We start from the raw sequence: 11,609 nt of genomic DNA, 5'->3' as shown, positions 1-11,609 counted from the left end.
AAGACCTGCCTAGACATGACAGGCTTTGGTCAGAGTAATTATCTGCCATGTTCATACGCACTAAATTCACTTTTAAAGGAGAAACACACGCTCCCACAAATACACAGGCACAAAAGGAAAGAAAACCCTTCTGGAAGGAAACGAAGTACTGTAGTGTAGAGCAAAAACAATAGACCCCAGAGGGAAAAGGTGATTGAAACTTAAAAGAACTTCATTTCAAGGCAAACAGTGCCCTCTAGAGGCACGAACGCTAGATGCGGGCAAAGTTGAACAAAAGAAGTTCAGTGAAATGAAGTGCTGGAGATGACCCTTCTGCTTTAGACGTTCTTGGAGATTTTGTTCCAGGTTAAGGGAGCAGGGAGGAAGACCCTAACCATTTCCTACTTCCGAATGCATGTTCATGAGCCTGTCATTCTCGTGCCTTCCTCAAAAGACCGGGATAACTCCAGGCACCGCAAGAGACGTTTTGCCAAACACAATTTCAAATAAAATGCTGTTAGAGCAAATGTCGTATTTCAGTCTGTGGCACTAGACGCGAGGAATTTTCATAGAGAGTGTCATAAAGAGGAAAATGTAGTATAATTTGGGTCGGTGGGAGAGGGCAGGGAGTATAAAACAGATTTTTTGAGAGCCTATATCTTGAGTAATTAGATCAATAAAACTCCCTCCAGAAGTCATTGCTTTCAAAAGCATGACACCAAAATAGAGAGTCCTGGTGAGGAGAATTTCAAAGGCAGAATGTTTTAGTCGAAGAGTCTCCACCATGGGTCCCTCATGAACCCTTGGACCACTCTAAATCCTCCTTTTGTGAATCCCCACACACCCTCGACTTTGATTCCATCATCCCTATCTCTCCCTTCTTCTCTTCCACCACTTTCCACAGTTCCTCACCAGTCCACAGGGCAACATAGCCGAGTGAAAAGACTGCAAGCTTTGAAGCTAAACAGATGTGGACTCCAAGTTCAAAACCGTTGACTTCAGGCCATATACATAGTGATCTGAGCCTCGTCTGCATCCTTACCTGTAACGGCCTTCTCACCGTGTCAGTGGGAGGAGGGACTGGCATAATAAGGTGAGGTGTCTACACTGTGAGGGCACAGAGCCGGAGTTCAACAAAAATTCATGACCTCCCCTTTCTCTTCCCTGTCACCGCTGAGTAACACCAGAGGCTTCAGCCTGAGCTTTCTCTCTCTATTTTCTTCTTCCCCAGTCCACACTGCACACCAAGAACTATGGAACAAACTTCCTGGCTCACTGTTTCATCAGGCCATCCCTTATTCCACCACCATCATCTGCATGATAAATCCAAACCCTCAAGCATCCAATTTATCCCGTTCAATTCATGCCCAATTTATCTTCACACCTGATATCTCACTGCTGCTCAGTGCTAACCTTCTAACATGGACTGCCGTCTACTTGCCACCCCAAATGTACTACTCACGACTTTCCCTTTACTGCCTCCATTTGGGAAGCTACTTGCCCGCACTTACTCCTTGGCCCTCTCCAAAAATCTGTATTCTCACTATCCTTCTGGGCCAAACTCAAATCCCATCTCCTCTATTGAGTTTTCTCTGGCTATTCCCTGGTGACCTGTGGACCCTTTGAGATTCTAGAACACATTGTGGTTACAATTTTAGCCTCATTAATATGAAAATGAATACTATAAGCTTGGTAAGAAGGATGCACACCCGCAAGTATTGACATGGAAAGATTTTTCTAACATCTTGATGACTTCAAGAGTTAAAAACAATATGCCCTTTCTGAGCCATTTCTATTTTTTAAAAAGTGTGTGTGTGCGTGTGTGTGCATGTGTGTGTGCGTGTGCAGTTCTGCACATGTATGTGCGTGTGCACATGTGTGCCTATGTGCGTGTGTGCTCTGTGTGTGTGCACCTGTGCACACATGTGCGTGTATGCATGTGCGTGTGTGCGTGCACGTGTTCATGTGTGTGTGCACATGTGCATGTGTGCACACGTGTGTGTGTGCATGTGTGTGAGAGTGTGTGTGTGTGTGTGTGTACCTAGACATATAAATGCACAAGGATGCCAGGAAATTTTTTACTTTCTATTTTATACATTCTGTGTTGTTTCAATTTTTTTACTGAGCATGTACACAGTTTTACATTTTTAAAACTTTTCTTTTTAATTTTTTTTATTTTTTATTTATTTTTTATTTATTTTTTAATTTAATGTTTATTTATTTATTTTTTGTAGAGATGAGGTCAGGAACTCAGGAATGTCTAGAATGTCATTGCTTTCCAAAATCAGAGGTTAGGTCTCACTCTGTTGCCCTGGCTAGCCTTGCCCTGCCCTTGAGCTCGACCTCCCCAGCTCAAGCTAGCCTCTTGCCTTGGTCTCCCAAAGTGCTAGGATTACAGGCGTGAGCCACTGCGCCAAATCTAAAAAACGTTTTTCAAATAACTCAATCCACATTCATTGAGCACCTACTTGTGCCAAGCACTGACCTAGGTGCTGGGTATTTTCCAAGGTGGTCCCTACTTCCTGCAGAGTGGAGAGTTCACTGGGAGAGAAGCCAGCAGAACACCTTGGTGGGGATATGCAAAGTGATGTGAAATAGTGAGACAGCGCAGGGGGATTCAGAGGAGCACGAGGGCAGCTCTGTCCAGGGAAGTCAGCCAGGGCTGAGCAAGAGAAGATCACACTGGAGTCATAACAGGAGGAAGAGTGGATGCCCATGAAGTGGAGAAGAAAGAATCAGGCATTCTTGCTGCGGGGGGAGGAAAGTGCACACCAAAACAAATAAGCATTTGAGTGCTTGTCTTCTCTAGAATGTAGCCAGTGATTTTGTGTGGACAGAGAATTGCATACAGGGTATGGAGGCAGGAGATAAGACTACAAAGAAGGGATGGGGTCTTATGATGAAGATTCTTGTGTGATGAGATTGGAAATTCATTCTTTATACAACAGGGAACACAGAGGGTTTTAAGTATAGGCACAGTATGATCATTTTCTTCCTGGTATTTTTCTTTAATTATTTCAGGTTTATATTTTCTATGGCTATTGCACATATCTTGGACCTCTCCCCTTATGGAGTTCAAAGTTCTCCAGGAGAGCAACAGAGGCAGCTGGGAACTTGTTCCCAGCCAGAGCCCTGCCATAACTGAAGCACATTTTTCATGATTCTGACTAGTATGTAAAAACAGTGTCTATCTCAGGTATAATGTTCTGGTTGTAGCCCTGGCCCAGGGACATAGCATTTCATTTCTCAGAGTCACTCTCTGATGGATCAACGCAATAGACTTCCCAACACGCCCCTCTTCCCCCTTTTCCCCAACCCCGGCCTGCACACCCAGCTTCCACAGGGAGGCCTTGCACAGGCAGAGCCCATCCCCCATGGCTGCTTTTGTGAAGGTGCTGGAGGGACGGCTGCTTGGCCCAGGGAGTATCCACATGGCTCCCGATGATAACACCTCAAGCAGGAGAAAAGAAAAACGGTTTTCCGCTGATGGCAGTGTGTACAGCCGGCTGAGCTGTTTGGCACAGTCTCTGCAGCTGTGTATTCATGATGCTATATTTAAGCCAAAAAAAAAATCTCTGAATGATATAATTAATACAAGCTGAAATTTGGTTGACCATTTAAGTATTTGTTTGCTTCTCCCTGCCAAATATCGGCTTCATGAGGGACAAAGTTGGACCTCAGGCAGGAGCCCCCCAAAATTTTAAACCCCCACTGTGCAGAAAAACAGGCACAGATTCTGCCACATGTGGTGCCACTTGGCTGAATTTTCCAATGGTTCAAATGATTTCTATGGCAAATCCTCCTGGTGAATGGAAGGAAAACAGAAGCACCGTTTCTCATTCTAGGCAGGAAGCAGGTGACACAGAGCAAGCACAGGGGTGAAGAGGCTGGAAGAGTGGACCTATTCAGATCTAGTTCAGGTAAGGCAGATTTAGATGAGAAATGGAGATCGCCATGCTGATGCTGTCGGAAAACTACACCTACCGCACACAGAGTGTCTCCTGCTCCTCCAAGCCCTGAAATACCTACAGCTTAATCTGAGCCAGATGTGCCCACAAACACATTCTCCCTCCTTCCTTGGGGCCCAGTATTTGTCCATGGAGGACATCCTTATGGATAAAAGTTTTAGACTGCCCCTGTGAAGAAAGCTGGGAGTCTAATTATACTTTCTTCCTTGCTTAGGTTTTAAAGGCACAGTGAGATGAACCCGGGAAATTGAACCCGAGGTTGGCAGAAATTAAGTCAGTCTGGCGCTTCCAGCTAATTCCTTTCTCTTAAAAGTCATGGTAAGACTGAATAGAATTAAGATGATTCTGGGCCAGGGAACTCAGGAATGTCATTGCTTTCCAAAATCAGAGACACTCACACCCTGAAGTCCAGAGAGAAAGTGCACTATGGATCAGTGGGTTTGGCTTCTAAAATCAATGCTATGAAGGCTGGGTGGTCGGTCAAGCAGCACTTCAACTGAATCCCCTACCATAAACAGCTTCAGACAGAAACAGGCCATGAGGTCTAATGTTTATCCTACTACTTCTAATTCCCAAGTCCTGGTGTCTCATTTCTCCACTCTCCAGACCACTGAAAGGAACAATGGAGCAAGGGAGAGGGCGCTACAACCAGGTCTACTCTGTGTGAAGGTGGGATGGTGGGAGAGAAAGCCAGAGAAACAAAGGAGGAACATGAACTTTTAATACACGATGGCTCCACAAATACAGACTCACTGGGGACTCAGTCAATCAGGACTCCTTCTACTCTGCTGTCCAATTATACTATTGCTTTAGTTTTTCAAAGCTTCCCAGAAAACTTTGTAGATTGTTAGAACTAGAAAAGAGCTCAGAGACAACTTGTCGGAAGTAATCAATTTTACAGAAGTAGACAATCAAAAATACTGTGGGACTTGCCCAAGGTCACGCAGCTCGTCAGTGGTAGAGCAGCAGCTACAGTCTGGGTGTTCTTCGGCTGCCCAGCCCTTTCTACACTCCTGTCCCACCTGTATGACACTGTTTGGTGGTTCTTTCATAGATTTGATGGTTTTTATTTCCCCCTCAATAATGAGGCATTTACTGTATATATTTTTTAAAAGTCTTAAATATCTATGAGTGGTAAACAGCTTTACACAAGTCTAATACTGTGGAGTCACTGTGAGTGCACTCTGGAATAAATGATCAGATTTTGGCAAATGAGTTTTCTTCAGACTAAATACACAAATTCTCTGCAGGAGCTCAAATTGGGACATGTATTAATTAGCGAACGGTGCAGTTTTATCATGGATATGTCCCTAGGCTCTTCAAATACTTCCCTATAAACAAAAATCCTTGTTACTCTTACATTTTATCATTTTGAAGTTCAAAAACAAATTAGGTCATGGATTTGAAATAGACCTTATAGGGGTCTAATTTCTCAGCAGGTGTATGGTTTAGCAGTGTTTAGAAGAAAGGACGGAGGGAGTGGAGGCCTGATGGGAAATGTGTGTCCCCAAAGCCTACAGCTCTAGAAGGTTTCACTCAGCTGTTAATTGCAAACCAAACAAATCCTCATCTTGTTCCAATTGAGGGGCTAAGTGTGTAAAATTTACATGTAAGGAAAGAGAAAAGGGGACCACCCAGCAGGAGCCCTTTCCTCTGCCCTGAATCCAGATCACCCTGAGTGATTTTACACTTTTTTATTATTACATCAGAGCCTTAAGGACATCAGGAATGCTGGGTATAACACAGAACTGATCTCTTTCAAACTGAGAGGTTTTGACATTATTGGTTGGTGAATATGTTAGGCAAAGAAAATGATGTGTGGATTGCCGAGATCTGTGATATTTTTTTTGAAAGATTTTCCTGAATTTTCAGTCTTTAAATGGGCAAGCCCTTCTTTTGGTCGACGGATCTGGTTCCTTTAGCAGGGTTTTTTCCCAGCAGATGAAGGTCCCCGGGATGATCCCTCGTAGGGGCAAGGGCAGGGGAAAATCACTCTTGCACCTTCCACTCTCCCCAAACTTCTCTCAAACATTCAGGTAACGCCTGGAAAATAATGACATCAAGACCTTTGAAGGGGAAAGAATCCAACACACACTAGGCTCTCAAAGAGCAGAGAATTAAGATGAAAAAATAATCATACCAGTCTTGGTAACTGATATAATGATTTATTTGTTCACTGAGCAAATATTTATGAGCATCTACTATGTGTTAGGCAATCATAAACACAAAAATACATCTGTATCAGTCAGAGAAGGCTGGAATTTTTTGTGACAACCACCAAATTCCAAACTTTCAGCAGCTCAGCATGAATATTTCAAACCCAATGCTCAAGAGGCAGCCCTCCATTCCACAGCTACACTAGCTGGAACATGTGGCCTCCAAATTATTAATGAAGGGCACAAAAGGGTTGAAGGATGAATGGGATGCTTTATGGGCCAGGCTCAGAAGAGAGTTACATCACTTCTGACTGCAGCCCATTGGACAAAACTCTAGCACCTCCTAGCTTCTGGCAAAACTAAGAAACATAGGGAGCAATGGGTATTTGTTGAGCACAAATAGTCTTTGGCACGTATAATTACAGATTCTGACACATTTCACGTGGTAGAACCCCCATCTTCTCCAAGAATAAACCTATGAAGTGATTAACCACGAGACCCCTCCCCTTCCTAACAGTGGTGAAAAGGGAGATGACTTTCATCAACCTACTTCCTAGTCCACCCACTCTTCTGAGTGTAGACACAATTTGGGGCACTCCTTCTGACTCACATACATCTCCTGCCAGTCCACAACTATCAACCCATTGATTCTTGTTTTTCTATCATGATTCAGGTTCTTCACAAGTCTCACTCTGACCCCTAACAGTCTCTCTCCAGTCACCGACTGGACTTACAGATTCTTTATATAACATATGTATATTCTTCACATACCATGCATACATTATTCACATAGCATGCATATATTCTTCACATAGCACATGTATATTCTTCACATACCATGCATATATTCTTCATATAGAATGTGTATATACTTCACATAGCATGAGTATATTCTTCATATAGCATGCATATATTCTTCATGAAGCATGTGTATATTCTTCACATAGCATGTATATATTCTTCATATAGTATGCATATATTCATATAGCATGTGTATATTCTTCACATAGCATACATATGTTCTTCATATAGCAAGTGTATACTCTTCATATAGCCTGTGTATATTCTTCACATAGCATGCATATATTCTTCCTATAGAATTTGTATATTCTTCATAAAGCCTGTGTATATTCTTCATATAGTATGTGTATATTCTTCACACAGCATGTGTATATTCTTCATATAGCATGCCTATATTCTTCACATAACATGCATATATTCTTCACATAGCATGTGTATATTCTTCACATAGCACGCATATATTCTTCACATAGCATGTATATATTCTTCACATATGTATTTTCTTCACATAGCATGCTTATATTCTTCATATAGCATATGTATATTCTTCATATAGCATGCATATATTCTTCACATACCATGCATATATTCTTCACATACTATGCATATATTCTTCATATAGCCTGTGTATATTCTTCATATAGCATGTGTATATTCTTCACATAGCATGTGTATATTCTTCGTATAGCATGCATATACTCTTCACATACCATGCACATATTCTTCACATAGCACACATATATTCTTCATATAGCATGCATTCACTGAGCCTGAAGTAGATGCTTGAGAAATGGGAGCAGATGATTTACTTTTCCATCTCATACTGCAACAAATTCTTTCCTGCCTTTGCTTGCACTGTAGCCCCAGACTGGCATGGCCCCTCCTCTTCATGTATCTCAAGTCTTTCTAAGGCCTCACTAAAATTCTGCCACCTGCCTTAAGTTTCTGTCCTCATACACACTAACTTACATAATCATTTTTTTAAAAAATACTTCAGACTTCTTTTCATCAAAAAGATTATAAGCTCTTTAAAGGAAGGAAGAAAGCCAGGATTCATCTCATAGTTCCCCCAGCACCTTCCTATGGTGGTGGGTGCAGAAGCAGCTCTCCTGAACCTTCCAAGGGCACTGAACCACTTCCTTTATGTCACTCTGGAGAGCAAATTGTGCCCATAATTTTGCCCTGGAATCTGAGTGGCCCCAGAACACTCATGAAAAGGACTGGAAAAACAACAACAACAACAAAACAACACAGGCAATAGGCTGAAGGAAGATAACATGAAAAAATGCATGTCTGGGCTTTCAAACGTGTTAGAGCTGGGTTCAAATTCTGATGTTTCTACAGTTGAGAGATCACAGGCAAATTACTTCTCTTTTCTGAGTCTACATCGCCCACTGAAAACATCCATTTGGAACATTTGCCTTTCAGTGGTGCTCTGAGGACTAATGGTGACATATACATGAAGTTCTCAGTGCTTTTCTAAGTGAACCCTTAAAAATGCTTATACTTAGGCCGGGCGCGGTGGCTCAAGCCTGTAATCCCAGCACTTTGGGAGGCCGAGACGGGCGGATCACAAGGTCAGGAGATCGAGATCATCCTGGCTAATCCGGTGAAACCCCGTCTCTACTAAAAAATACAAAAAACTAGCCGGGCGAGGTGGCGGGCGCCTGTAGTCCCAGCTACTCGGGAGGCTGAGGCAGGAGAATGACGTAAACCCGGGAGGCGGAGCTTGCAGTGAGCTGAGATCCGACCACTGCACTCCAGCCTGGGCGACAGAGTGAGACTCCGTCTCAAAAAAAAAAAAAAAAAAAAAAAAAAAAAAAATGCTTATACTTGCCTGGCACAGTGGCTCATGCCTATAATCCCAGGACTTTGGGAGGCTGAGGTGGGCAGATCACCTAAGGTCAGGAGCTCCAGACCATCCTGGCCAACATGGTGAAAGCCCGTCTCTACTAAAAATACGAAAATTAGCCGGGTATGGTGGCAGGCGCCTGTAATCCCAGCTACTCGGGAGGCTGCAGCACAAGAATCACTTGAACCCATGAGGCAGAGGTTGCAGTGACCCAAGATCATGCCACTGCACTCCAGCCTGGGCAATAGAGTGAGACTCGGTCACACACACACACACACACACACAACAGTGATATGGACCTGGACATTTTTCTCCTATTCTCTGTGTACTCTCAACCTGATGGTTCCTGCTTGCTTCTTTTTAAGTTTCTCTAACTTTACCTACGGTGAACATCAATCCTATCGAGTTTTTGAATTCCCTAGGAAAATGCCTCTGACTAAGTTACTTATGCAATACAATGCAACCGTGCTTCAGAGAGTTTTCTGGTCAGAATACTGTGAAGGTCACTGGCTCATCAATGGCTGTTTTTGGTTTAAATCTGGATCTCTGTCCAATCAACAGTGGCAATCATGTCAAGGTGACGAAGTCCAAAACTCAATGACTCATGTGTAAGGAATGGCCTGCACTTTTTTAAAAAAATAAAGAGATTATGTAACTAGCAGATACTGAGTTGTTGGTCTCAATAAATATTCACTGAAAAAATAAATGTGGTGATCTTTCACTGAGCTCACCATCATTGTTGGAATACCTCAGACACAAATAACTAGCAGAGCAGTACTTCCCCGGGCAGATAAATCACCTGTGGATCTCATTAAAACTACAGATTCTAATCCATCAGGTCTGGAGTGGGACCTGAATTTCTAACAAGCTCCCAGGAGATGCCATCATTGATAGTGCATGGACCACTCTGAGCGGTAAGGTAGAAGAGAACCGAATCAGTGACTCTCTCTTGCATCCTTCCTGCATAAGTGGTATATTAATGTTATTGGCAAATTCTTTTCCTGAAGCTTGAGAGAATAGAGTACCAACTTAAATTTTGTTTATAGTCCAAGTAGCAAAATTGAAAGAGGGTAATGCAGGACATTGGGTTACTTGCCTTTCCCAGTACCTGTTGTGTAACTGCACGCTTCATCTCTCTACATCTATGAGTACCTGTTCTTAGTGACTTAATATGTCCATTATCTAGTGTAATGCTTGCCACATACATAGTAGATTCTCAGCAAATATCTATTGAACAGAAATAAATTTCTCTTTGGTATGCCCTAAAATGCTTAGTGCACACAGCAGGCACTCAATAAAAGCTTGTTGAATGAATTAATAAAGACGGAAAGAAGTAATGACTGTGGTCCTGTGTAGAGTAAAATATTATTTCTCATCAAAATCATCTGAGCAAGATCATCTCTTAGGGCTGGATGGGCACTGAGGGAAATAACATTGATGTTAGACCAAGTCCTTGGAAATGAGTAGGCCTCAGCTGACAATCCAAATTGGTTTGGGTACCATCTGGTGCTATGATTGAAGCATTTTTCATGCTCACTAATAAAGAACTCAGACTGGCTTTAGGGAGGAATGGGTCAAACCAGTGACTTCTATGGGCTGAGCAGGGAACCAGCCCAGAGTGGCTGCAGAGGGCTGCCTCTTATTTGGGCTGCCATTTCCTCCTACCCATCGCCAGGAATGTGCCCTATAAGGAAACAAATGCAAACTCCAGGGAAGAGCTCCAGGGCCTAGGCTTTGTGAGGAGCCCACCAGGGAGTACCTGACTGCAGGCTGGAGCGTATGAAAAGCTCCTTTCTCTGCACTTGGCTCATAAAAGAAGCTTCATGGCTCCAATCCACCAACTCCCTGCAATCTCCGACAGCAGAGCCGCTCCGAGACCTGCAGACAGGCAGGGGGACAAACGACGGGGAAATGCTGCCAATACGGGGAACAAAAGCTTGCTCACATTGCTGGAGTTGCACGGGATGTAGCCTAGGAGTTTTGCTTTCATGGAAAAGAAAACAAAAAAGAATATTTAGAGTCTGGGATGGAGAGGACAGAACAGAATTATTATTCTTCATGAGGAAAACCAGGGAAAACTGGAGGACATCACCAAAACAGAAGCGTTTTTATAGAGCCAACAAATTTCATTTAACAAAATGGTTGAAATTATGTATTCTTTCTTCAATCTTCACGTCTTTAAAATTAGATCCCCAGTGAAATTCTCAGAGAAAAACCATGGGAGCTTCTTTTACTCCCTCTTGTTTCTTTTGCTTTATTTCTTCTTTTCTCTTTTCTGCTCTGTCTGGAATGGGCTAAGGAATGGCAGTGCCTGTTGACAAAGAGATTGGTAAGGATCAGAATTGAAAGTCATTCTCAAAATTTAACTAGTAGCCCAAATTGAATTTAGAGAGTGTCCTTAACTACTAATAACTAATAATAAATAGCAGTTTTTAACCACTTACAATGTGCCAGGAACTATTCATAGCACTTTACCCACACTAACTCAATTGTACAATCTACTCCTAGGATGGTATGGTATCGTAGGTGGGTACCATAATAATCAATGATATTTTAAACATGAAGAAATTGTAAAACAAAAAGTTGAAGTAACTGTCTCTGGGTCTCTCAGAGAGTAAGCCATGAAGTCCGGATTGAAAGCCAGTAAACCTGGCTTCAGAACCTGCTTGAACACCTCACTAGGCTGCCTCTGAGAAGGACCATCAGCCCTTGGTCCAGTCGCCATGGTGACTCCCTTCCATGCATCCCTCTCCAATCACTGGGTAGACAGCCTGACTTCCTCTGCCTTTGGTTTTGTCTCTGGACACCACCTCTTAATTATTCCCCTCTGTTTCATTCGTTGAAGTCAGCTCT

The 11,609-nt window shown here is 42.8% G+C and overlaps 1 long non-coding RNA gene across 1 annotated transcript in view; it reads right to left on the bottom strand.

The window, feature by feature from the left end:
* Positions 1 to 5,676: 5,676 nt before the first annotated feature.
* Positions 5,677 to 11,609, bottom strand: part of LOC114678959 (uncharacterized) — a 47,939-nt gene continuing 42,006 nt past the window's right edge. The window contains exon 3 of the long non-coding RNA XR_003730618.2: positions 5,677 to 11,067. This is a non-coding gene — a long non-coding RNA (uncharacterized LOC114678959). The remainder of the gene's footprint in view (positions 11,068 to 11,609) is intronic.

This window comes from Macaca mulatta, chromosome 1, assembly GCF_049350105.2.
Source record: "Macaca mulatta isolate MMU2019108-1 chromosome 1, T2T-MMU8v2.0, whole genome shotgun sequence".
In the NCBI taxonomy this organism is placed as follows: Eukaryota; Metazoa; Chordata; class Mammalia; order Primates; family Cercopithecidae; genus Macaca; species Macaca mulatta.
This window is presented reverse-complemented; position numbering and strand designations above follow the sequence as displayed.